Source organism: Onychomys torridus, chromosome 6 (genome assembly GCF_903995425.1).
Source record: "Onychomys torridus chromosome 6, mOncTor1.1, whole genome shotgun sequence".
Classification (NCBI taxonomy): Eukaryota; Metazoa; Chordata; class Mammalia; order Rodentia; family Cricetidae; genus Onychomys; species Onychomys torridus.
The window spans coordinates 15857782-15882532 of NC_050448.1; the positions used below are offsets into that span (position 1 = coordinate 15857782).

At 43.4% G+C, this 24751-nt stretch overlaps 1 pseudogene; it reads left to right on the forward strand.

The window, feature by feature from the left end:
* The first annotated feature begins 1510 nt into the window (after positions 1-1510).
* Positions 1511-22343, forward strand: LOC118585557 (annotated as a pseudogene).
* Positions 22344-24751: the final 2408 nt, after the last annotated feature.

Here is a 24751-nt window from a genome sequence, read left to right on the forward strand (position 1 = left end):
TGAAAACCATTCTTTTCTGCTACCCTGGATGCAGACCTGACCGCTGGTCTTTCAGGCTGCACTGGCCTCTGAACTTCTGACAGGTTCAGGTCAAATGGTACTACTACTTAATGTCTCACTTTCTTTTCTTCTGTCCCCAAATTTGAGCTAATTATGTTAATCAACTATAAAGCTGGTGTAATGATAAAAATCCCTTAACATCTTTAAATGCCTTAGGCATAGTAGAACTGGCTGGGAAAAAAAGAGGCACACAGGATGGGGGAGGGGTGTGCCACCAGCTGAAATGAAGTGTATCTTCACCTACGTTGACAGTTGTGGTTCTGGATTCACCAAATTCTCTTCCACCTGGACAGCAGTTTTCTTCCTAAATGTTTATAATGAAATAGATTACACGTGTATTTCACTTATGAAGGGAAAACACATTAAGCTCTACTAATTTAAATGAATTGAAAAACTATGCCTTGAAGCATGGCATTTTTATCAAAAGCCCTTTCCTCGCCAGAAATCTCCTGTAATACTGCAGTGGTTCCAGTTCTCAAACATGTGAAACATGTGTTAAAGTAAGTCAGTGCATCCTAGAGCACGAACCCAGAACCTGAGGGCGGTGCCGAGCATCAGTCTCCACACTCTCAGGTTTCAACCATATTTATAAAAGGCCGTACAGCAGTAACCAGTCTTCCTCCGTCACCGTAACTCTGCCCTAGTCAAGAGGAGTCCAAGGCCCTTGACACACCTAGAAGAGGATGAACGTGGGTGTCAGTCATGTGACTCTAGTTCTGAAGAGGGAACGCAGCATCTGAAGTCATGGCACGCGCCACACCCGGGCTTCTGTGCGCCACACTCACTTGAACCCGCCGCCATCTTCCCGCCCGCGCTGCGCCTGCGCAGCCCGCCGCGCCTGCGCCCTTCCCTCTGCAGGCGTGGCTCCGGCCCGGGAGACTCGGAGGAGTCCTGGGTAGAGAAGCACCTCCTTCCGTGGAGGCTGCCGTGTTCCCGGTACGCGGCGTGAACACCAGCTCAGGTAGCCCGAGCACCTGCTCAGGAGGGTCGGTACGACTCACAGCCGCCTGTGTCGCCAGCCTCCGGGGTCCCACGCCCCGGCCCCACGGGCCTGTGCGCACGTGCACATACACACATACACACATACACACACACGCACGCACATACATACATACATACATACATACATACGTACATACGTACATACGTACATACATACATACACACATACACACATACATACATACATACATACATACATACATACATACACACATACACACACATACACACATAAATACATACGTACATACATACATACACACACACATACACACACATACACACATAAATACATACATACATACATACACACATACACACACACACGCACACACACGCACATGCACACACACACGCACACACATGCATACATGCATACATACATACACACGCGTGCGAAATAAACGGGGACACTCACAGTCCGTGGCTCCAGGCATCATTAGATAGCATGGGTGTGTGGCTGGTGGCACTGTCAGTTCTCAGATGCCCAGGGCGTTGCACTCGGGGACCTGCCCTCAAATCCTCTGTGGAGCCACAGGTGCTGCGGGTGGCATCGGGTACCTGCCCTGGCGCTGAGGGCAGCGGCAATGGGCCAGCAAGGCCTCTTGTGTAGAGCACAATAATATTACATAATATCAGCACAGCAAATATTAAAAGAGGTCAATGTAACCCGCTTTCCACGTCTGCCTTTAGGTTCCTGTCACTGCATTTATAACTGCTACAAAAATGCCACCGTGTCACCAGCATGGAGAAGAGAAATTCTTCCTCAAGGCCAAAGGCCAGGTGGAAACTTTACCTAGCATCTGGGACTCACCCACCAAACAGCTGTCTGTTGTCCTGCCTTGAACCGTGTAACTTCTGCTTGAGTCCCTTCCCTGGTTGGTAATTAGGGAAGAAAAGGAACCATGCACTGTTTGCACTCATTGAGAAGAGTGCCTGGTTGGCAGCTGGGACTGGGAAGAGGGAAAGTGAGATGGCCGGATTGAGGTTTTCTAGAGAAGTCCTCGGATGAGAACGAGAGACGTTCTGGGTGGTCTGAGTGACATCCCAGAGGGTCTTGGTAGGTGACAGGCACACCTTCCTTCCCTGTGTGAATGGAGTATGCTGGGCTAGCTAACTCATGTTCAAAAGCAATCTCCAAAATACTGTTTCCCTTTGGTGCCTGTGACGGTGGATGAAGACATGAACTACCTAGAAAAGAGACAGGTATCACACTTCTCTTTCGGTGTCACACCTCCAGTTAAAACTGAAGCAGGTCACCAATTGTAGACCCAGAGCTAGGAGCACTGTGGGAGGCAGGCCCAGCATGCAGCATGCTCCCTCCAGAGGCAGACAAACCGGGAAGCTGGCATTTCTCTGATGTACCCTCCCCCACCTCCTAATTCTCTCTTGCCTGGTGATATATTATAGATTGTGTGCCAGTGAATGTGTGTGGGCTTACTTCTGTGATGTCTTTCAAAAGAGGTGTATGTACATGCGTATATTCATGGATAGGGATCCATTGAAGTCTTTATAATGTAGTCTGTAGAACTTTGTTTCTCAAATGAAATCACATTTATTAAGTGATACAAAGTTGTAGGCTTAAAATTGTAATTATAAACTAGTCACACAAAAATAAAATATTGTAGTACAACCTTTCCCCAGAAACAATCTCAATATTGGGCCTATTTGCATCTAAACATACATGCAGGCACTCAAACATCCTAGGCAGGCATGCTACAGGGGCTGTATATCCAACCCTAAAAGATGTCTATTTTTTAATGCTTGCACTTTTTATATTCAGAAGCAATTGATATTTCTCTTTGGAGTTGTCTTGGGACAGTTAAAGATGGAGTGAGCTTTATATCTCATCTCTTTCTATTTGTGTCTAGGACATTCCTTATATTGCTTTGCTTTGCTTTGCTTTGGGTTTTAAGACAGTTTTCTTGACTGAAAAGGACTATTGCAGACTTGAACTTGTGTGAGGTAAAGCAGAATTGAACTGGGCACCTCCTGTAAGGCTGAGGAGTGGCGCACACGTTGAATCTCCCTCTGCCCTAGACTTCAGGGACTTCTTTCTCATACATTACTCTCCCATTTCTGTTAGTCTATACTTTGCCACATGGCCTGTGGCTTACTGGTGTTGCTTCTCATGGCAGCAGCTGGCAGTGTCTCTCCCTCTGCCTTCCTGTTCCCAGAATTCTCTTCTCTGCTTCTCCTGCCTATACTTCCTGCCTGGCTACTGGCCAATCAGCATTTTATTTACACAGAGCGATATCCACAGCACTTCCCCTTTTCTTTTTTTTTTTTTTTTTTAAGGAAGGTTTTAACTTTTACATAGTAAAATTACATATAACAAAACAATTATCAAGCAAGAATTACAGTTACAATATTAAAGAACATATCTATTTTATATTTGTGAGTCTAAGGTTTTATATCTAACTTATTTTTATTATAACTGAGGAAATAACTATCTAGTCTTTAACCACATCAAAGACCTCAGAAGGATATAATATTACCTGAGAAATGGGAGAAGGATGCAAGCAACTTTCGGGAGTCTTGCAGGGTAGACAGAGACATCTGGCAGCCTGGACAGTCACCTAATGTTTCTTTGTAAAGTTGAGGCATCTGTCTTCAGCCCACAGGCCTAGAGTCTCTCCGTCACTTCTCTCAGTGTCCTGTAGAATGTCTGGCAGTTTCCTCTGCAAAGCAGGAACCTGAAGGACCATTTTGTCAAGCAAAGTTTAGTGGTCACCTTTCTATGAGTCCTGCACGTACAGTTGATCAAGCAGTCCAGGCAAGAATAGTTTCTTGCCCAAATGGCTATTTTTGCCAAGGTGAAGATAAACTCCATATGAAGTGTCTTCAATGCCCATCCTCTTCTCTGAAGTAAATTGGTGCTGCCAGGAGCAGACATGTCTCACTGTCCAGAAAGTCCAAATTTTAAAAATATTTTAAATGCCATATTCTGTAGGTCTTTGAAGTATTTGAAGATTACCTATCTATCTGAAATATCTCTGTGTATACCTAGAAGACTTAACTAACATGGCTATGAGTATGATTATCACAGATGACTAATAATCTATTTTTAATTATCCACTATAATTTTAAATGAGCTGCACAAACATAATACCTTAAACAAGAGTAGAAATATACACACAGTATAACAAAATTAACTTTAAGTTTGTATCAATAGACTAAAATCTATACCAATGTAAGACATTTTAAACAAGTTGTTGTTCTTTAAAAGTAAGTTCATTAATCTACCCTTTCATCCTATTATATCTATATCATATCCCCTTTTCTACTTTAGAAAGAGATCACATTTATAATCAACCTGTTTTAAATAAAAATATTGTTTTTTCTCTGTCCCATACCAGAGGGTTCTTCTGATTTTGGACACAAGAATATCTTAACCTTTTATTTTAACACTATGCCTGGGTTTAGAGGAGTGAGCCAATTCCATCTCCAAAGCCAGCTGGGAATTTGGGCGTAGTTTTTTTTACTACTTCCTGCTGGGGGGGGTGCTGTATCTTATGGGGACACAAAGAAAATTTTAGGATTATGGAGTACTCCGTGAGGGTAAACCTCTGAGCCAGTTGCCTTGAAACCATTATGGATGTCGGATCATCTGGACCATGGTGTCATTGGAGACCTTTCAGGTGGTCTCGGCTGATCAAACCTGATGTATCTTAATCTGGAACAAATCCACAGCCTCTGGCTTTCTGTGGAAACAAAAGTAGAGACTCTTTTCCAAAGCAACATATCCTTATATCCAAATTTTGAAGTCAAGGTACCTTTAAAATTTACATATTTGTTTAACTCAACAGCTTTTACGATCAAATCTTTTTCTGTAGTTAAAAATCCCAAAGACAAGACAAACCAGATTCTCTGTGTAATATCCATCTTTGTAAGACTGAAGCGCCGCTGTGGCTGCTGGTTCTGCCCACCTCAGCTTTCCAACATGGCGGTGGTACAGTTTACCACCAGCTCTGGCTCTGGGTCTGGAGCCATGTGTACCATCAACTCTCAGAAGCAGTTCTATCAAAGCAGTGCATAGCCCAGAAACTTTTTTTTTTTTTTTTAACTAGCAAAGGCTAAATCTACCATGCAGCAGAGTAAAGTGTTGCTTGTAGACTCCTCATTCCCGTCACACTGCAGGTCAGACGCACACGCCAGGAACCCGCCATAGTAGCTCAAACTGGCAGGCTGCTGCTAACTTGAGAGAGACAGTTAGGAAGCTGTTTTAAGCTCCATTTTAGAATCTTTTTTCTCAGGTTTTAGGTGGAAACTCTTGCCAACACGTTGGGCGCCATTTGTAGTTAGAGTTTTCCTGCCTGGCCCACAGTCAGGACAAATCTCTCTTACCAGCCAGTCCCACAGTCGCTCAGACCCAACCAAGTAAACACACAGAAACTTATATTGCTTACAAACTGTATGGCCATGGCAGGCTTCTTGTCATCTACTTCTTCTATCTTAAATTAACCCATTTCTGTTAGTCTATACTTTGCCACATGGCCTGTGGCTTACCGGTGTCTTTACATGTTGCTTCTCATGGCAGCGGCTGGCAGTGTCTCTCCCTCTGCCTTCCTGTTCCCAGAATTCTCTTCTCTGCTTCTCCTGCCTATACTTCCTGCCTGGCTACTGGCCAATCAGCATTTTATTTACACAGAGTGATATCCACAGCACCCATCATCTGTCCTGTTCCTTCTGAGCCTTTTGTATTTCATGTGGTTTGTTACTACGGTCTGTATTTGTCCCTAGCAACACTAGAACACCTGTTGCTTAAATTATAACCTTGTTAGGGCTGGGAAGATGTCTTAGCAAGTGAAGGTGCTTGCTGTCCAAGCCTGAAGACCTGTGTTTATCCTGAGACCCACAGTCAAAGGAGAGAACCAACTCCTGCAAGTTGACACACACACATACACACACACACACACACACACACACACACACACAAACTATTAAAAATAAACTTGAGAGGAAATGTTTTTTAAATTACAGTTTTACAGGCTTACTGAGTAAAGACCCCTGCTGTCAAGCCTGACCATCTGAGTCTGATCCCTGTGACTCACATGGTAGGAGAGAGCTGACCCTCACACGTTGTCCTCTAACATCATATGTGCACCATGATCATCTCACCCACACACACACATACACATGTACGCATACACACACAAATGTTAAAGACAATTTAAGAATACTGTTATATCTTTATTAATCTCTATCATAATTTTGACAAATTTTGATTTGTTATTTTTGCTTCTTGCAGAAACAAGACCCTACCTTCACTTACAAGGTGATAGTAGTTGATGGCAGTGAACACCAGATTTGAAAGGTAAATGTGTGTGCATTTAGAATGTGTGGTAGATAGGAAATTGGGGGATCATATAGGACATGTGGTTATTTCCACTTGCTGGAGGAACCCAAAGCTGTGCTCAGTATTTCCTGTCCCATTTTCACTTCTGTTTTAATAAAATGTCCTGACCAAAGAAATAGTGTGGTGGGTATTGTGTTCTCTGAAATATTGTGTGGTCCCTGAAATAAACTTATCTGGGGTCAGAGAACAGGCCGACCACAATATTAAACATGAGGATAGGCAGTGGTAGCACACGCCTTTAATCCTAGCATTTCAGAGACAGAAATACCTCTGGATCTCTGAGTTCAAGGCCACATTAGAAACAGCCAAGCAAGGTGACACACACCTTTAATCCCAGAAATCCAGCCTTTAATCTCAGGGAGTGACGGCAGAAAGCAGAAAGATATATAAGGCATGAAGACCAGAAACTAGAAGCATTTGGCTGGTTCAGCATTTTGGCTGGTTAAGCTTTTAGGCTTTGGAGCAGCACAGTTCAGCTGAGATTCATTTGGATGAGGACTCAGAAGCTTGCAGTCTGAGGAAACAAGACTAGCTGAGGAACTGGCGAGGTGAGGAAACTGTGGCTTGTTCTGTGTCTCTGATCTTCCAGCATTCACCCCAATAACTGGCCTCAGGTTTGATTTTATTAATAAGACTTTTAAGATTCCTGCTACAAAACAGCTTCAGGAAGAAAGGGTTCATCACTGCAGGGAAGTCAGAGAGGCAGGAGTGTGAATCAGCTGGTCACATCACATCCACAGTCGGGGGCAGAGAGGAACAAGTGCACCCACACTGCCTGTCTGCCTGCTCACTTCCTTCAGTCATACAGTGTTCAGGCCTAGAGAATGGTGCCACCACAGTGGGCTGGGGCTTCCAATGTCAGTTACTTAACACAATCCCCCATTGAAATGTCAAGGCCAAGCTGTCACAAGAAGGGTAAGCTGCCTTGGTGGTGTCTGTGCCGAGTGAAAAACTCCAAGTCTGTTTGACTTGTGGAATTTGTGGTTTTGCTCACCTTTCTGTTTATAATGATTATGTGTACTTTTCTGTTTATATTGATGATGAACATCCTGACTGACAGATTGTAATTGTGCATGTGTATGGGGCACAATGTGGCATTTCAGTACATGCATGTAACATGTTCTGATCACATCAGGATAACTCATATCCATGATATTAGTTCTCTAAGCTAACTGTATTCTGACTTTTATGTCATCAACAGGTCACTTTAAAATACTGCCAGAAATACGGAAGTGACAAAGTTTGAGTGATAACGCTGGCTCAGAATCGTGGGAAAGGTAGTGTTGTGAGGATGGTAGTCATTCTCATTTTTGTTTAAAATATAAGGTGTTCTGGTAACCTCCTTTTCAGTCTATAATGCCTTGTATCAATAGCAGTGTTTGAAGTATCAACAACTTTAATAATTACATATTTGATTTGATAAAGTGTAAGCTTCATCCTCTGTCTATAATACACTAGATGACACAGAGAACATCTGTGTTTGTGTAGAGTGTCATTGACAGCTCTGCTGAGGCCAGAGTGACAGCTCCCAGAGGACAGCATCGTGTGTTGCGCTTTTCCTGCGGAGGCAGAGCCTGGTAGAAGTCAGGTGACTCCTGGGGCTGCTGACATGGAGCCCTGTGCAGCAGGGAAGAAGGCCTCTCTGCACACTGGAGTGGAGATGGGTAAATGGAGGAGAGGCTCCTGTGAGGAGCCTACAAGCTCGAACCCAGGGCCATGGCCTGTGAGGTAGAAAATGAGGTCAATTGAAAAAGGGACAAAGATCCAGTGTGTATGAGAGGAAATCCAGACAACACCCTGAGATGACTTAGTGGTTTACAGTTTCCCTGAAAAGCCAGCAGTATGGACTCTCCTCAGCTCTCCTGGTTGTCAGCAGAGGCCCTGGCTCTCACCTTTCACTTCCTTTGCCTCTGGAACACAAAGTGACTCTGGGAGCGTTTCTGTCCCCTCCACATCCCACACAGAAGGGGAAGGTACCTCTGGCTGCATTGCCCCTATAAAGTACTTTCCAAAACCCTCCTCCTGATCACTTGTTACATCTCAGGAGCCAGGAAAGTGCCACAGACCATCCCAATTCCTAGAGAGAGTGAGGACTGTTTTTTGTTTTCTTTTGTTTTCTTTTGTTTTCTTTCAGTTTTTCTTTTTCTTTCCTGGGTGTCTCTAGACTTAATGCAGAGTAGGACTTGAGAAACGGCATCAGTCCTCATCCAGGGTGGTGTTGTATGAGGTGAGTTTGTTTGCACAGTGGGGGTGAGAAGACAGAGAAGGGACAATGCAGGGCAGATGCCACCAGTCAGTGGAGCTGGGTCTGAGGGAGATGGAGGTATCCTGAGGAGGGGACCAGCCCTAGCAAAGGGTAGATGATGAGAGTCTGTGCAGATGTGGAGGAGTTATTTCCACATCCAGTGTTGAGTGCTGACAGAGCCGTTGCATCACTCCGGCACACACAAAAATTAATGTCCTTGTAAATATATGCATGTGTAGTTATGGTTTGTGCTAAGGACCAAACTGATTTTACCAAGTGTCATCTGCCCCAAGGACAGTAACGGACAGTGTTGCACCTGAAGCTAGTAACAACATCTTTGCCCTGTCCAGCAGCTCATTTAAAACACTTAAGGCACCATTATAAAGAAAACACATGTTTCACTGTGCAGTTCTCAAGAATATGAGGCCTCGGTCTCGAGAGATGGCTCAGAGGTTAAGAGCACTGACTGCTCTTGCAGAGGTCCTGAGTTCAATTCCCAGCAACCACATGGTGGCTCACAACCATCTGTAATGAGATCTGGTGCCCTCTTCTGTATACATAATAAATAAATAAATCTTTAAAAAAAAGAAAGAAAGAAAGAATATAAGGCCTCAGACTGGAAATCCTTCCATCTCCTGAGTGGGGATTACAGACGCAGAGCCATGCCCAGAGCATGTGTTATTTCTGTTTGGGAAAGGTTCTTTCCTGTGTTGCTCTAGTCCTGAGTCACGTGAGCACTCTGACTCACTAACATGGGGCACAGAGATGGTGTGATGTGTGTCCTGCTTTCTGTGTTAGTGCTGAGGACTTCCTTTCTTCCTCCAAGTTGACTGTATTCAGACTTGATACTTCCCAGGGTATTAGGAAGAGGAGTCTGAAACTTTTTGCAACAATAAAATGGACAGTAGATACATGTGGGGACTTCCTATCTGCTTAGCTGTGAACTCTGGCCTCCTTCTGCCATATTATACCTAATACTTCACTCTTTGGTGTCTTAAAACAGAATGAACTGAAATGCCATCGAGTTTGAACTTAGTTCTAAGCAACTCTCTTTCCCCTGGAATTTGTGAATACAGGGTGTATTCAGTTCTCGAGGAGAGAAGATCCTCATGGCTGATGCTGATGAAGCCACAAGTTTCCAGATGTTGAGAAACTAGAAAAGAGGCTGCGTGATCTCCGGCCATGGCCTGTGAGTATAAGAACTCACTGCATGTGATAGTCAGGAGCACAGGGCTCCAAAATGAAGTTAGAATTTACCTAAAGTTGAACTTTCTTTCATTTTGTTTAGAAATAGGTTCTTACTTTGTAGCCCAGGCTGGCCTTGAACCCACAGAGATCCACCTGCCTCTGCCTCCCAAGTGCTAGGATTAAAGGCGTGTGCCACCACACACAGCAGAGTCCTTTTAATAAGCATGACTAGCTGTCTGCAAGCTATGCTTGTTCTGAACCCTCAATAGACTTTACACATACTATAGTGTTATTTTTCAAAGTGTTTCTAAAGGTGAGACATTCGCATTGAAAATGGATGTATTGATGTGTGATACTTAAATGTTAAAAAGAATGATGGTGTTGCTTTTTCCTCAGGATCAAATGACCATTGCTTGTGGATCTTGAGCTCTTCTGGAGAAAGAATCGATTGCTCAGATGAGGCTTTCCCAGCTGCCATGGACAGTAGTAACTCATTAACCTTTAACCCCCTTTTACAAACACATGCAATTCTGATGAGAAATGAGTTCCTGTGTTTTCTCTCAAAAATGGACTTCCCTTAAACTTCATTGAATTTATAGAAGATTAGCATAAGTGTACACAGGACAAGTAAGGCCTTACCTTACAATGATGTAAGTGTTCTCAGAATTGTTTCTAAGATACAGAGACAGACGTTTCTAAAGACAAATTCATTTATAAAATTCTCTGTCTCTCTCTTTCTCTCTCTCTGCTCTGTGTGTGTGTGTGTGTGTGTGTGTGTGTGTGTGTGTGTGTGTGTGTGTGTAGGCACCCACAAAGGCTAGAGGAGAATGTCAGATCCCCTGGAGCTGAAATTACTGGCAGTTATGAGCTGTCCAAGTTGGCGCTGGGATCTGAACTCAGGTCCTACAGAAGAGCAATGTATGCTCTTAGGCACTGAGTCATCCCTCTAGCTCTGTGTCTGTTTTTAACCTGCCCAATTGCCCTCAGTATTTCCCATACTAGCACATATCAGTGACCCCTGTGTTGTACACTCTGATACAAAATCCAAAATTTTGAAGGCCAACATGATGCAATAAAAGGAAATGTGTCCCGTATGTAGAATATCTTAAAATAACCTTCCATATATTTACCTAAGGTGGAAATGAAACATGAATTTTACATTTACTTTTCCTTTCCCATCTTGTGTGTGTGTGTATTTGTGTGTGTGCATGTATAAAATATTCTAAATTATGAAAAAAGTACAAACTCTGAAATATTCCTAGTCCCAAGCATTTATGATAAGCCCTATTCAGAATCTATTTTGAATTTTGTTCAGAGTTTAAATATTTCTTGTTTCCTGTCTCTAAAGAAACTATTTAACTGAAGATTGTCAGGCTCATGACAATTCCTTCGAGAAAGAAACATGTCACCAAAGACTGCAGGTGGAGGCTAAAAAAGCCAGAGCAACTCACAGGATAAAACATTTCAGTGAGGAACTGTGTGTGCGTGTTAGAAGTCGCAGTCAGGGTTTTCTCTTAAAATGGAGATCTTGAGTGTGAAATCCACTAACCATCATGTTCACAGTGGTTCTTCACCGAGAGCAGAGAAGAGCCAGTGTCAGTATGTGGCCGAATTACCTGGAGAGGGATTTATAGTGTGTAACCGTAGCCAGTCCATCACTGAGTCAGACTCTAGGATGAGAGCAGGGCCGGCCTTTGCAGCAGGTCACAGGTCACTTTGGTGCTCATTGCCTCTACAACTATTAAAATAAAATTGAATATCTCCCTCCATGATTCTGAAATGAGGTAGAAGGAGAGTTTAAATTCTATCAAGACAGGGAGAGCAAAGTTGCAAACCCTCAACGAGGGTGGAGAGCAGACCCTCCTTTGTTGAAGGCAGGGCAGCAGACTCCACTGGGAAGCAGAGAGACAGCTCTTGCAGCTGGAAGGGACTCCAGCTTGAGTTTCCCTAGACACTCGGTTTTCAGAAATAAGTGTTTTTATAAGATTTTTATTTTGCGACTATGAACATTCTGCCTGCATACATGTCTATGTACGGCATGTATGACTAGCTCCTACAAAAAAGGGCACTAGATCCCTGGAGCTGAAGTTACAGATATTTGTGAACCAAACCAATGACCTCTGCTAAAACAGCCAGTGCTATTAACCACTGAGCCATCTCTCCAGCTCCAAAGTTAACGATTTTAATATCTACTTAGTATTCTATGTCCCATGCAGTTTTTATTAGTGTTTGAAAAGATTAATCATTTAAGCATGGAGAATATCACTATCCTAGATATGTAACATAGAAAGCTAAGAGATTGGCAAGTCCAACTTTATTAGTGAAATTATTAAGGCCACTCCATATAGTTAAAAGGGAGGTTTATTTTGTGGGGTAACTTACAAATGAAGGGGTAGGTTGCAGGGTCTGGGAAAGGTATAGCGCAGTCCGGCGGTGTTCTCTGGAGAACTCTGCTTGGTCTACCTCCAGCATCCAGGGTCCTGGAACCAAGAGAAGCCTCTCCTCTAGATCCTGGGTCTTCAGCGTCCTCCCTCAGTCCCCTCTTGTGGGCGTGACTATTACCGAAGCCTCAATGGGGGTTGAAATTTCCAGGCCAAGGCTGGAATGGCTACCCACTACATCTCCCCCTTTTGTCTAAATAAGAAGGTTCTAACCTAATGCTATATACAAAGAAATGGTTATCAAATATTGTCCAGGAGTAATGAGGGATAATGACCTAGAAAAGTTGGAATTACAATCAATGCAAACAATATCAAACAAAAACACATACTAAAATCCAGGGAAGTCTAGAGTGTAGGTAGGTGGCATGTTACAAAGATCATTCCAAAAGGTGTCCTATCCTAAAGAACCTGAGTCTAATACTTAATATATTCTATCTAAGATATTATATATGTATATATACTAAGTTGTAACTATAACTGCTAGTCTTCAACCTCATTGAAGACCTGAGAAAGAATATAATAATACCTGAGAAATGGGAGAAGGACGAAAGCAACTTTTGGGAGTCTTGCAAGAGTAGACAGAGACAGCTGGCAGCCTGGACAGTCACCAAATGTTTCTCAGCATCGTTGGTGCATTCAAATTGGCTACAGGCCTAGAGTATCTGACAGAGCATTTTCAGAAGCAGGAATTCTGAAAGACCATCTTACATTGTCTTGGCAGAGTATAGTTGGTCGCTTTCCTTGTGTCCCACTTGTCTAGAAAGGACAGCATTCATACTGTCAGCAGTTGAGGCAAGGGCAGTTCTTTGCCCAATAGGCCATTTTGTGCCAAGAAGACAAACTTCCAAATGGAAATGTCTTAGAAGCCCAACATTTTCTCAGGATCAAATTGGTGCTGCCAGGAGCAATTGTCTCTCACATCAACAGAATTCTAAGTTATTTAAATGCCATATTCTCTAGGTCCATGAAGTGTTTGAAGATTACCTGTCCATCTGACCTATGTATTTATAAAGCTGGATAACCTAACTAACATAATTATAGAGATGACAAGCATAGGTGACTATAAATCTATAAGTCTTATCTACCGAAATAACCTAAGGACTAAGGCTTCATGTAAACAAGGCAAACAGTTTGTAAGCAAATGTACAGTAAAAGGACAATAACTTTAAAATTGTGACAATACACAAAATACCTTTAACAGAGGTAGGAATGTATAGTGCAATATGCAACATGATAATAATCCTAAATATATATCAATATACAGAATATCTTAAACAGAAATAGAACATACAGTATGACAGATATAAATTTACATTTGTATCAATATATAAATATTTCAAATAAGAGTAAAAATATGTTTACATTATAACAAACATAGTTCTGTATTTGTATCAATATACAAATTATCTTAAATAGGAATATAAAAAGTTTATATTTGTATCAACATATAAAAGAATTCATAACAGTGCTAATTATAGTGCAAATTATCTAAGGCTGCTATTTCACTAAATTTGTTTACTAATGTATATGATAGTCTACCATAATATCTTATACCTATCCATTCCATTTCTTCTTCCCCCCCCCTTTTTTTGAGACATATTTTCTTTCCTTAAGAAGAGTACTGAGTTTAACAGTTTCTTCCACCCCCAACCCTAGAACCATCATCCATAACCCTGAGAAATATGAGACCTTAGGGAGAAGGGGCGTTGTTTTCTTAGAAGTGCTTCCTGCTGTTTAGGGGGCGATGGTATCTCTGTTGGGTACTGTAAGAAAGCTCAGATAGTTAAATCTCAGTTAGACTAACTGTAGATTCTGCAGCAACTCTCAGAGTAATGGGTAAGATTGTCTGAAATTCTGGCAAGAAGTGTAGTATGATGATGATTACCATGGCATCATTCTGGATTGGGTAGAGTTGTTGTTGTTGGGGCCCCATCTTTCTTCTGGAGACTTCAGAGATTGCTATTGGAAAAACTTATTTTTTATTCGAAGGTTTGGATTTAAAGATGATATGACATGTAAGAAAGAATTCCGAGAAATCAAGAGTAAGCATGGAGAGAATTAGAATCTTGAAGACAATGGTCCATTATAATTGGTTTCCTTCTGTATCACATCAGAGGGCTCTTCTGATATGGGACTGAAGAATCTCTTAACCTTTTCTTTTATCAATATGCTTGGGTTTAGAGAAGGAGTGAGCCAATTCCATCTCCAAAGCCAGCTTGGTTTATAATTGAATTGGAACCACAACTATTCTAGATTGATAGAGATATAGATGTTAGACAGTGATATTTTACCCTGTGTAGATTGGTACCAATAGATTCTTTCTTTCTGCTGTAAACATCCGGATATCCAAGGCCTTATGATTTCTGGAAGATGGGTATTTCCATTATCCTGGAAAGACAAAAACAGGGTTGGAACTTCCAGGCCAAGGCTGGAATGGCTACCCACTACACAACTTGATCGATATGTTTATACATGGAAGAAAGAAAGGAAAAAGTTTGTGTCCAGGATGGATAGCACATTGCCAAGGTGGTGAGGTGCTGATTTTCCTAATGGGAAATGTAACTATATCTCATCAGGAAACTGATCCCAGCCAGTAGACTGATAATGCAGACTGTCAGGAGGGTGTGTGTGAAGTATTACATTGTATGACATGAGCATGATGCTATGAACACAGCATAATTATCTCTATAAAAAGAACAGAATTTTCTTTGCAAATGAACAGGCTGATATTAATATAAAGAATTTGTGAGTACATTTTTTCCCTTTTCAAACTATGAAGCATGGGGCTAGAGAGATGGCTCTGTGATTATGAGCACTGGCTGCTCTTGCAGAGGACCTGGAATCAGTTCCCAGTTCCCACATGGTGGCTCACAACATCTACAACTCCTGTTCCAGGGGATTCAGCAGATTTTTCTGGAACTATATGTATGTGGTACAACAGATAAACATGCAGACAAATCACTCATGCACATACCATTAAATCTGTTTTTGGTTTTTATATGAAGCACTGTGGGGCAGGGCCAGTCTGCTTGTGAAGGAAAATAGAGAATGCGACAGGAGGAATCAGGAGCTCCTGGAGTCATCCATAGAGGGGAGAGGAGGCCTCTGCATGATGCTGGGCTGTGCATTTGGGTTGACCCTTATTTTCCTGCAGTACTGAGGCTCAAAGCCAGGGCCTTGTGTGCTCTAGGCCAGTGCTTCACCACCGAGCTGCGTCCTCAGCCCTTGGTTGTGTTTTGAAGGATGTAAACTCTCTTTCCTTAGAACTTCCATCAGTTGAAGCTGGGGAGTGGGGCTCCCAGCACTCTGGAGGCTGAGACAAAATTAGCACCCTCCCAGGTCTACATATTTATACCGTGTCTGGTTCTGTATCCATGTCTTCACCTCTCAACCTAGGGGTTGATTTGGGGTTTCTGGCCCATCATGCAGAGGATGGCCTGATGCCTTCTCTGGCAAGTAGGAGTTGCCTGCTGCATTGCTGCTTGTAACTACCACCCAGTGGGAGTGCTGTCCAGATCATTAGAGAGCTACACCTGCCTTATGGAAAGCTGTCTCTAGGAGACAGGAGGCATCTAGTGACAGCACAACCTTATTTTCCTCCAACACTACACATAGCATAAGCCATGGGGACCAGATCAGTGAACAGATCATCAAAGAATTAAGATGCCGAATAGCAGGTTGTGTGGCTTACAGAATAGTGTCTGGACACAGCTTTTCTGTGTTTACTGTGTCCTCAGCATCATTCCATGTGTTGTTGCTCTCCCTGAAGGCAGGCAAGGGATAGATAGAATGCTTTAGTTTCTTGGTGGGTATCTGTGGGGTTTATCATTCAATGGCATTCAGGAGTGGAATCCTTTGGCATTTATTTGATACCTGTAGCTTTTTTAATAAAATGAAATTACCAGTAATCTTTATATTTCTCCTGGCTTTCTGCACTTTATAGACCTCAGGGATACTGTAATTAATTCTGAGACAGTGTCTCTCCTAATATTTTAAACATCCATTTCTGAAGCTTATAGACTCTATTTTTTTGTTAGCTTTACCCACTAAAGTCTATCTTACAATGTATTTTTGGTATCTTCTAATTTTTAAGTTAAGTTTCAAAAACTAAAGCAAGATTTTCTTTGTGGTTTACCTAGAGTATTATGCCTCCCCCCCCCCCATTATTTAATGTGTATGTGTGTTTTGCCCGTGTGTATGTGCACCACGCAAGTGAAGTTCCTTTTTAGGCCAGAAGAGGGCATCAAATGCCCTGGAACTGAAGTTAGAGATGGTTGTGAGCCACCATGTGGTGCTGGGAACTGAACCTGGGTCCTCTGCAAGAGCAGCCAGTGCTCTTAGTTGCTGAGACATCTCTCTAGCCCCTATTATGCTTTCATATGTGTTAGAAATCAGATAAATTAGATTGGGCGGTGGTGGCACACACTTTTAATCCCAGCATTCAGGAGGCAGAGGCAGGCAGATGTCTGTGAGTTCAAAGCCAGCCTGGTTTACAGAGAGAGTTCCAGGACAGCCAAGAGCTACACAGAGAAACCCTGTCTCGAAAAATAGAATGAAATACATTCAGCTCTTGTGACTACCTCACCTTCTGCTTTTTAATAAACAGTTGTATTCTAAAATAAGACAAAGCTCTGTGCCTGCCAAGCTAAGCAGCCATGAATATTTTCCCATGCTCATGCAAGTCACATTGAAAACTGTTCAAGCAGAAGTTTGTGTGTGTGTTTTCCACCTTTAATTTTCATTTTCCTATCTTTTGGTTTCTGTTTGTCCCTTTCCATAGCATAATTGTCCTTTGGGGAAGTTAGTCAGTCTGCCGGTGTTTATTGGAAGTATTTTATGTGGAAGACACTGAGCAGGCAGATGTGAGCTTCCCAAAGTGTCTTGAGATGAGATTTCCCCACCCTACCTTCTTAGAGAGGTAAGAGCCCTCTGCGTGAGAACTTGATTGGTGATGACAGGTGACAGAGGAGGAGGAGGAGGAGGAGGAGGAGGAGGAGGAGGAAGAGGAGGAGGAGGAGGAGGAGGACTTTCCGCCCTTCATGGACGGGCTCTGATGTCCCTTCCCGCCCAGTCACAGTGGAGCTGTGGTGAGACTAAAGCCCCCAGCCTGTTTATAAAACTGCTTCTGAGTTCCTGTCATGCTCTGGCCACACACAGGGCTCACAGCCTTGACACGATCTATTCTGCTCTCCTACTGACTCTGTAAGGTAGATGCCATTCCCTTCCATACCAAGGAAACAGAGCTGCTGCCATTTTCTCCAAGCCAGCTTGCTGTCAGCGGAGCCAGGACTCCAGTCCGTTCAGAACACGCCTTTCTTTTGTATTTGTCCTCACACTGTTTGAAGATGGTTTAAAATAAAAACAAACAGGTCAATGCAGTGCTGGCCCCCTTGGGCCCTGAGCTTGTGCTGTCAGACTCAGGCCCCAGGACTCACTGGCTTCTCCCATGATGCTCTGCTCTTGAAGCAGCATCCTGCTCACTATACCTCCAAGCCCTGCTGTCGGAACTGGAGGTGCATGAACAGTTTTCAATGTGATTTGCATGAGCATGGGAAAATATTCATGGCTGCTTAGCTTGGCAGGAACAGAGCTTTGTCTTATTTTAGAATACAACTGTTTATTAAAAAGCAGAAGGTGAGGTAGTCACAAGAGCTGAATGTATTTCATTCTATTTTTCGAGACAGGGTTTCTCTGTGTAGCTCTTGGCTGTCCTGGAACTCTCTCTGTAAACCAGGCTGGCTTTGAACTCACAGACATCTGCCTGCCTCTGCCTCCTGAATGCTGGGATTAAAAGTGTGTGCCACCACCGCCCAATCTAATTTATCTGATTTCTAACACATATGAAAGCATAATAGGGGCTAGAGAGATGTCTCAGCAACTAAGAGCACTGGCTGCTCTTGCAGAGGACCCAGGTTCAGTTCCCAGCACCACATGGTGGCTCACAACCATCTCTAACTTCAGTTCCAGGGCATTTGATGCCCTCTTCTGGCCTAAAAAGGAACTTCACTTGCGTGGTGCACATACACACGGGCAAAACACACATACACATTAAATAACGGGGGGAAACGGTATAATACTCTAGGTAAACCACAAAGAAAATCTTGCTTTAGTTTTTGAAACTTAACTTAAAAATTAGAAGATACCAAAAATACATTGTAAGATAGACTTTAGTGGGTAAAGCTAACAAAAGGCCCATCTGTAGGTAGTTGCTTTCAGTGTCTCCCAGAATGGAAAAGTCACTTCTCCTTTGCCTTTGTTTTAGAGTTCTTACTTCTGTACGGGTTCCATTTCCTGGTGTGGTTCCTTTGTGTCAAAGGAATCAGGGACACACAGTGCGGGTTCAAATTAAGCAGCGGCCCGGACCTTCTCGTCTCTGCACATTGAACGATGGTAGGTTTCTGATTGGAATGTCTCATGCCTGCCTTCCTACTGGGCATCCGGATAATAGGACACAGCTCTGCTCTCCCATGACACATATCCAGAGGGAGCCAGAGTGACACGTGTATTATGTGTTCACCTAAGCATAGGCAGTGTCAGCTGTGTGGCTAGATATACCCTGTCTCCTTAAGCCTCCCTCCTCCCCTCTCACACTCCTTTCCAGTTGGTGGGCCTCTCTCCTCAGCCTGGCTCTTGGATTGCTGAGCTCTCCCTCCTGCCAACTTGAAAGCTGGCCTTTTCCATTTCTTTTCTCTTGTGTGGTCACCCTTCCCTCCTTAGCTCATCTTCCTTCAAACACTGTCCATTGACCCTGCCTGTGTCCTGCAGCCCCAGCCCTGTTTGCTCCAGCCACAACCTTTTATGAAAAGGGAGCCCTGTGGTTGTGGCCTTCATCTGTCCCCATCCTGTCCCTCCTACCTCACATGCTTGTCCTTGCTGCCTCCTGAACTAGCCCTGACATTGGTTCGGTCCCTGCATGTGCCCAGCCATGGCTGCAACCTGTTGGTTTTTCTGCATCTCCACCACCATGCAGCCTCAGGGATCTTTGTAATCACACTCACACCTCTGCTTCAAATCTGCAGTGGTTTCCCATGGCCTTTAGAGGTCATTGCAAAGCTGCTCCTGCCTGTCTCTCCTCTTCCCTAGCCATGCACTGTGACAGTCATCACACATTCTCTCTCCTTGGGGCCATTGCTTAAGTCTGATTTCTATCCTCCAAACATAGGTGTTGTTGTTTGTTGTTTGTTGACTCTTTTCAGGGGGCCCAGCCCCCCAGCTCCCAAATAAATCACACATAGAGTCTTATTACTTATGAACGCCAGCCTTAGCTTGGCTTAGTTTCTAGCCAGCTTGTCTTAAATTAACCTGTCTCTCTTTTGCCTCTGGGCTCTTCCCATTCTCTTCCTTCTGTCAATCTTATTCTGTTGCTGGCTGTGTAGCTGGTGGCTGGCCCCTGGAGTCCTCCTCTTCTCTGGTTCCTCCTCCATCTTAGATCTCTCCTGCCAGGACCCACCCTATCCAAGACAGCACAGGGAAGGGACAGGGACCCTGGCTGAGAGGACAGGAGAGAAGCAGCTCCAAGTGACTGGAGTGGGCCTTTCAGGAGCCTGGCAGTGCTGTGTGGTGAGCTGGGTACGGCTGAGGCTGAAAGCGTCTGTCCAGCAAACCCCTGGGATTAGAGTCTCTCTGAGCACACAAGGCCGCTTTCCTCGGAGGGTTCTGAGCTGTGACTGGGGTTCAATGCTTCTCATTTAAATGTTACATAGCTTGTTCTCCATGAAGCTTCCGGTCCACTCAGTGTTCACTTATTTGACCCTCTGTGGGCCTGGCCTTCAGTTTTATATAGAAGCTTCACATCTGCCCTGTGAGCTCTAAAACCTGCCCTGGTTGACATCTGATTGATGACCCCACTTGTCCTCTTTAAAATAAACAATATATTTTCTGTTTCAAGGCCTTTGACATAGAACTGCTATATATAGCTCAATTTCATAAATTCCAATAGCAGAAGTTGCTGTCAACTGGACTGAAATTGAGGGTGAGTGGATTGATTTGTTTTTTTACAGCTGGTACTTAGCTGGGCGATGCAGTTGTCTGAGAGAATCTGCTGGCTTCCATTCCCCTCTCCTCCACCAGGGCATCCCCAGCTCTCCACAGAGTCCTCCACGTTCCATCATATTTCCTCCTCCTGCTGTTTCTCCAGACTCGTCTTTGGTGGGCTTCCTCCTGGCCAGCTTTCCAGTAGACAAAGCCTTAGGGCTCAAATGTTACTAGGTGTGCAGAGCTAAGGAGGCACCATGAGTGACATAGCCATCCAGAACACCATGCCCTTGCTTTTGACATGTGGTCTCATTGTATTGCCTAGACTTGTCTTGAACTCACAGACTCAAGCAGTCTTCATCTCAGCCTCCGGAGGGTTAGCTGTATCTGCACATAGATCCCCGAATGTGAAGGCCTCTGAAATCTTCAGCCCTGTGAAATCTATATAAACCTGGGTCAGGCTCCTTTCCAACAGTGCTGTCCATGTGCAATGTGAGCTCTCGCTTTCTCCTGCAGTTACTTTGGGACAAACCCAAACAATTCACTGTGTGGGGCTGTTGGCATGACCAGCTGGAGACCTTTGCAAAGTCTCTTCCCCTGTGCACTTGGCCTCCTCTCTGGGAGTCCTGATGCAGTAGCATGTGTGGTGCCTGATCAGGTGTCTCTGGCTTACACAAACTGCAGCGTGTTGGTAGAAACTTCACAAGGCCACACCATTATTCTAGAATCAAAGAGGACAACCTGTGGGCAGTTGGGGGGGGGGGGCTGAGGGTTAAAATCATTCTCAGGTTGTGCCGTTGGCTCCTTTTCATCTCAGAGGCAGTTGTGGTAGAGTTCTTCCTAGTTTGTCCCCGATTAACAATAGATTAACACGTCTCCAAAATGCTTTAGTGGCCATGTTTCCAGAAGAAAGCTGTTTGTATGCAGGGTAGTAAGGAGGGTCTGCACTGAGGGTGGAGTTTGATTAGAAGTGGTGAGTACTGAGCCTTCCTCCTGGTAGGTATTCACTGACTGGTAGGTACCACACCAGTGACCTGGGGACCAGACATCCGGTTAGACTGCTATTCCCTTGTAGCCAGAGGCAGAGCTGTGGACAGCTGCTGTCTGGACACAGGCGTCACTGTCACTGTTGAGGCTGGTCATTGCTGGGTGTGGTGGTGCACACCTATGACCCCAGGCCTCAGAGCCAGGTTGGAATACTTGTGAGTCCAAGGCTCACTTTGGCTGAGCTTTTGTTAGGAAGAAGAGAGTGGCTCATCTGTGGCCTTCTGTGTGCATGTTGATAGCACTCTGCAGAATTACTACTTTTCCTGAGTTGCCACCCAATTCCCAGTACCCTGTCCCTGCACAGACCCTTCTCTCCTTGGCGTCTGAAACTTTCACAATTGAGAGTCACCTAAGCTTCCTTGAACTCATAGACTTAGCTTTATTTTGAGAGGAGAGTCACTTCAGCTTTATAATTTAAAAAACAAAGATTTAAATAAAATTAAGGTGCTAGCTAGGTGCTCACAAAGGTCATTGACCTCCTCCACCGTGTTTGTGTACATTCCCCGGGATTCACACATGGAGAAAACTGCTCTCTACCTCCCAGCCCCAGTCACTTTTAGGATACAATTTTAAATCGCTGTATATTTCTCCCAATTTAATTTAATTTATTTTTAATTGCAGGTTCTAAGTTAGTTCCAATTTGGAGCTGGCTACAAATGGCCAGAGACCTGCTTTTTATCCGACTGTGGTATCTGACGGGTGCCTGGAGGCTTAAATGAACAAGGAAAATGAGTTAGTTTGCTGTCGGGGCTGGACTACATTTTTACCGACCAGTGTCATGCAATTTCACTTGAAATCAGGATTTTTCAATACAGCTGCGATGGACCCATTCTCACTATCTGCCTTTGTATGTCCTTAAGAATTACCTGCCATGAAGAAACCATGAGATGTCTTTTGGGACAAATACATTTTTAAGTATTTGTGTCATAAATTAGATTTTCTTCTATTTAGTGGTCTTTATTTTGGCTCCTGTCACTAAGGTTCTGAGATGGACACTTTGAGACTGAAGACCAAAGCAATTTCTTAAAGGTGCTTGCATAATTTTATAATCATGATTCAATCACAGCCCTGCGACGGTCACTGATAGATGAGGTCGGCTGTAAGTTTAAATACGGCTTTACCTGCGCCATGGTAACTTTATTTAATACTAAGAATGTCAGGAATTTGTAACAGGTGTGACTGTGTCTCCGTGCTGAAGGTGTCCACTTCCTTGCTCTTCTGTTCCTCGCCCTCACTTCGCCTGTGTTTGCTGTGACATCTCACCCCAACGCCCTCCCCTCTGGGGTTTGGGTAATGTGGACATTCTGTTGGCTTTCTGTCCTTTACTTTCCATTGCTGGCTTCAGACATTCTTAGGCGACCCAGACAATCCTAAGCTGTATCTCAACCCCCGGGAATCCTTATCAAAAAAGTTTTTAAGTAATGATAAATATATTTACTTAATATCAGAATTTGAGGTACTGAAGATGCTAGTACAATTATTTTTTAAAGGAATCTCCAACAACAAAAGCAAAACTAAATCATTTCTGACATCATAGAGAAACTAAGAATAATCAAAGCTGTGATAGTCTCCATGTGAAATGCATGCTGAATGCACATGTGTTGATGGCTTGGTCCCCAGCATCTGATTGTTTGGAAGAATAGAATGTTTAGGAGGTGGCACTCAGAACAAGTTACAGCACTGGAGCTGTACCCGTAAAGGGGAGAGTGAGGGCAGTGAGTGTGTGTGTCTCTATATTTACTTCTATAAATGCAGAATCACCCAACCTAAGAGCATAGAATATAATCTGAGGTACTGTGAGAAAAGCAATTTGATATACAGCTCACAAAGCTGAAAACCTGAAGCACAGCCTGCAGGCAGCTCAGGTTGGAGTGTCGTTTTCAAGTGATTCAGTAGGCCTAACTCTCTTCCAGGCAGCTTGTCTAGTCTGGGTCTACTTTGCAGCTCAGCTTATTTGAGAGTGACTTTCAGCAGTCCCACCTTACTCCTGGCAGGGAGGGAGCAGCTAGTGAGTCTGCTAAGCTTCAGGGACTTCCGCAAGCTATTTTGAGTTGTTTACCTTCTGTCTTAAGGAGCTTTCTTTCAGGATGTAATGTTTCAATCTCAGAGAAAACTAATACACAACACAAGGAAGGATACAACTACATAGTACACAGCTATCCTGAAGCAGGTCTTCACAAAGTCATAATATATCTAACCCTATGTGGGTCCAGAAAAGCTTGCCTCGTTTCTTCTCTCTGTGTAAAGTCTGGTCTAGACCTCTTGGAATAATTAGTCAGAAGGAATTTTTTTCTAAGTGGACTATTTTTATAATCTCTTATTTGTGACTTAAAATTTAGTGTGTGTGTGTGTGTGTGTATGTGTGTGTGTGTGTGTGTGGGTGGGTGTTGTAAGCATGCACGCCACAGTGCATGCATGGATGTCAGAGGACAGTTTGCAGCAGTCAGTTCTCCTTTTCTTTTATGTGGGCTCCCAGGTTTGGCCACAAGTACCTTTACTCTCAGAACCATCTTATCAAACTCGGATTTGTGAATACTTTGTGATTTCAAGGAAAACCGCAAGTTTCCCTTTTCAAAAATGAGATTTAAAAAGATTTGCTAGCACATTAAAGAGTCTGTTGCTATAGAAATAATTGAGGCAACACACTAGGTAGGCTCAGTATCCTACATGGAGAATGACCCTGCAAGAGTCAGGGAGACACACTATAGAAATTGCTCTTACCCAAAAGGATGAAGACCATTGATCTCCCATAGCTTGGGATCTACTTAAGTCATTCTCTGTGCTTTACTCTGTATTACTTTGTTATTATGAATCTAGACATTTCTTTCCTCGATTATTCAGTCATTGGTCTCACTGGTCCACTGAACATTTACTGAATACTCTTTAGATACCATGAGTAACCAAAATGAATAAGCTGTAACTTTCAACTTAACAAGCTCACAACCAAGACAGTCTCTGTAGAAGAAAAATGCCTTTGTCTGTTAAACCTAAGAATGCTTGTTATACCAAGTTAGGAGATATTTGGCACACACACACACACACACACCCCAGAATGAACACAACCACAAGCATACCTAGCACATAATTATGCTAACATGAATATGAAGGGACCATATTTATCATTAATGTAGCAGCTGTTAAATGATGCTGATAATCACTGTTGGAGTGTCTGTTGGAATGGCTCAAGTTTCAGGTTTCCAGGATATACTTGCACAGCAGCCCATGACACGCTTTACTTCTGGCCCTTTGCCAGTCTAGTACTTCCTACTCAATGCTTTATTCTACTAGTACATAGTTTCCTCTCTGGCCTCTCTTTCCCCCTCTAGCCTACCACATAAAATGTCTGTGGATCAATACTCCAGAGAAAAATTCTACTGTTTTCTTATTTAGAAAACTCCAGGAATTCTCCACTGTTCTGTGTGACTTTTTTTTTTT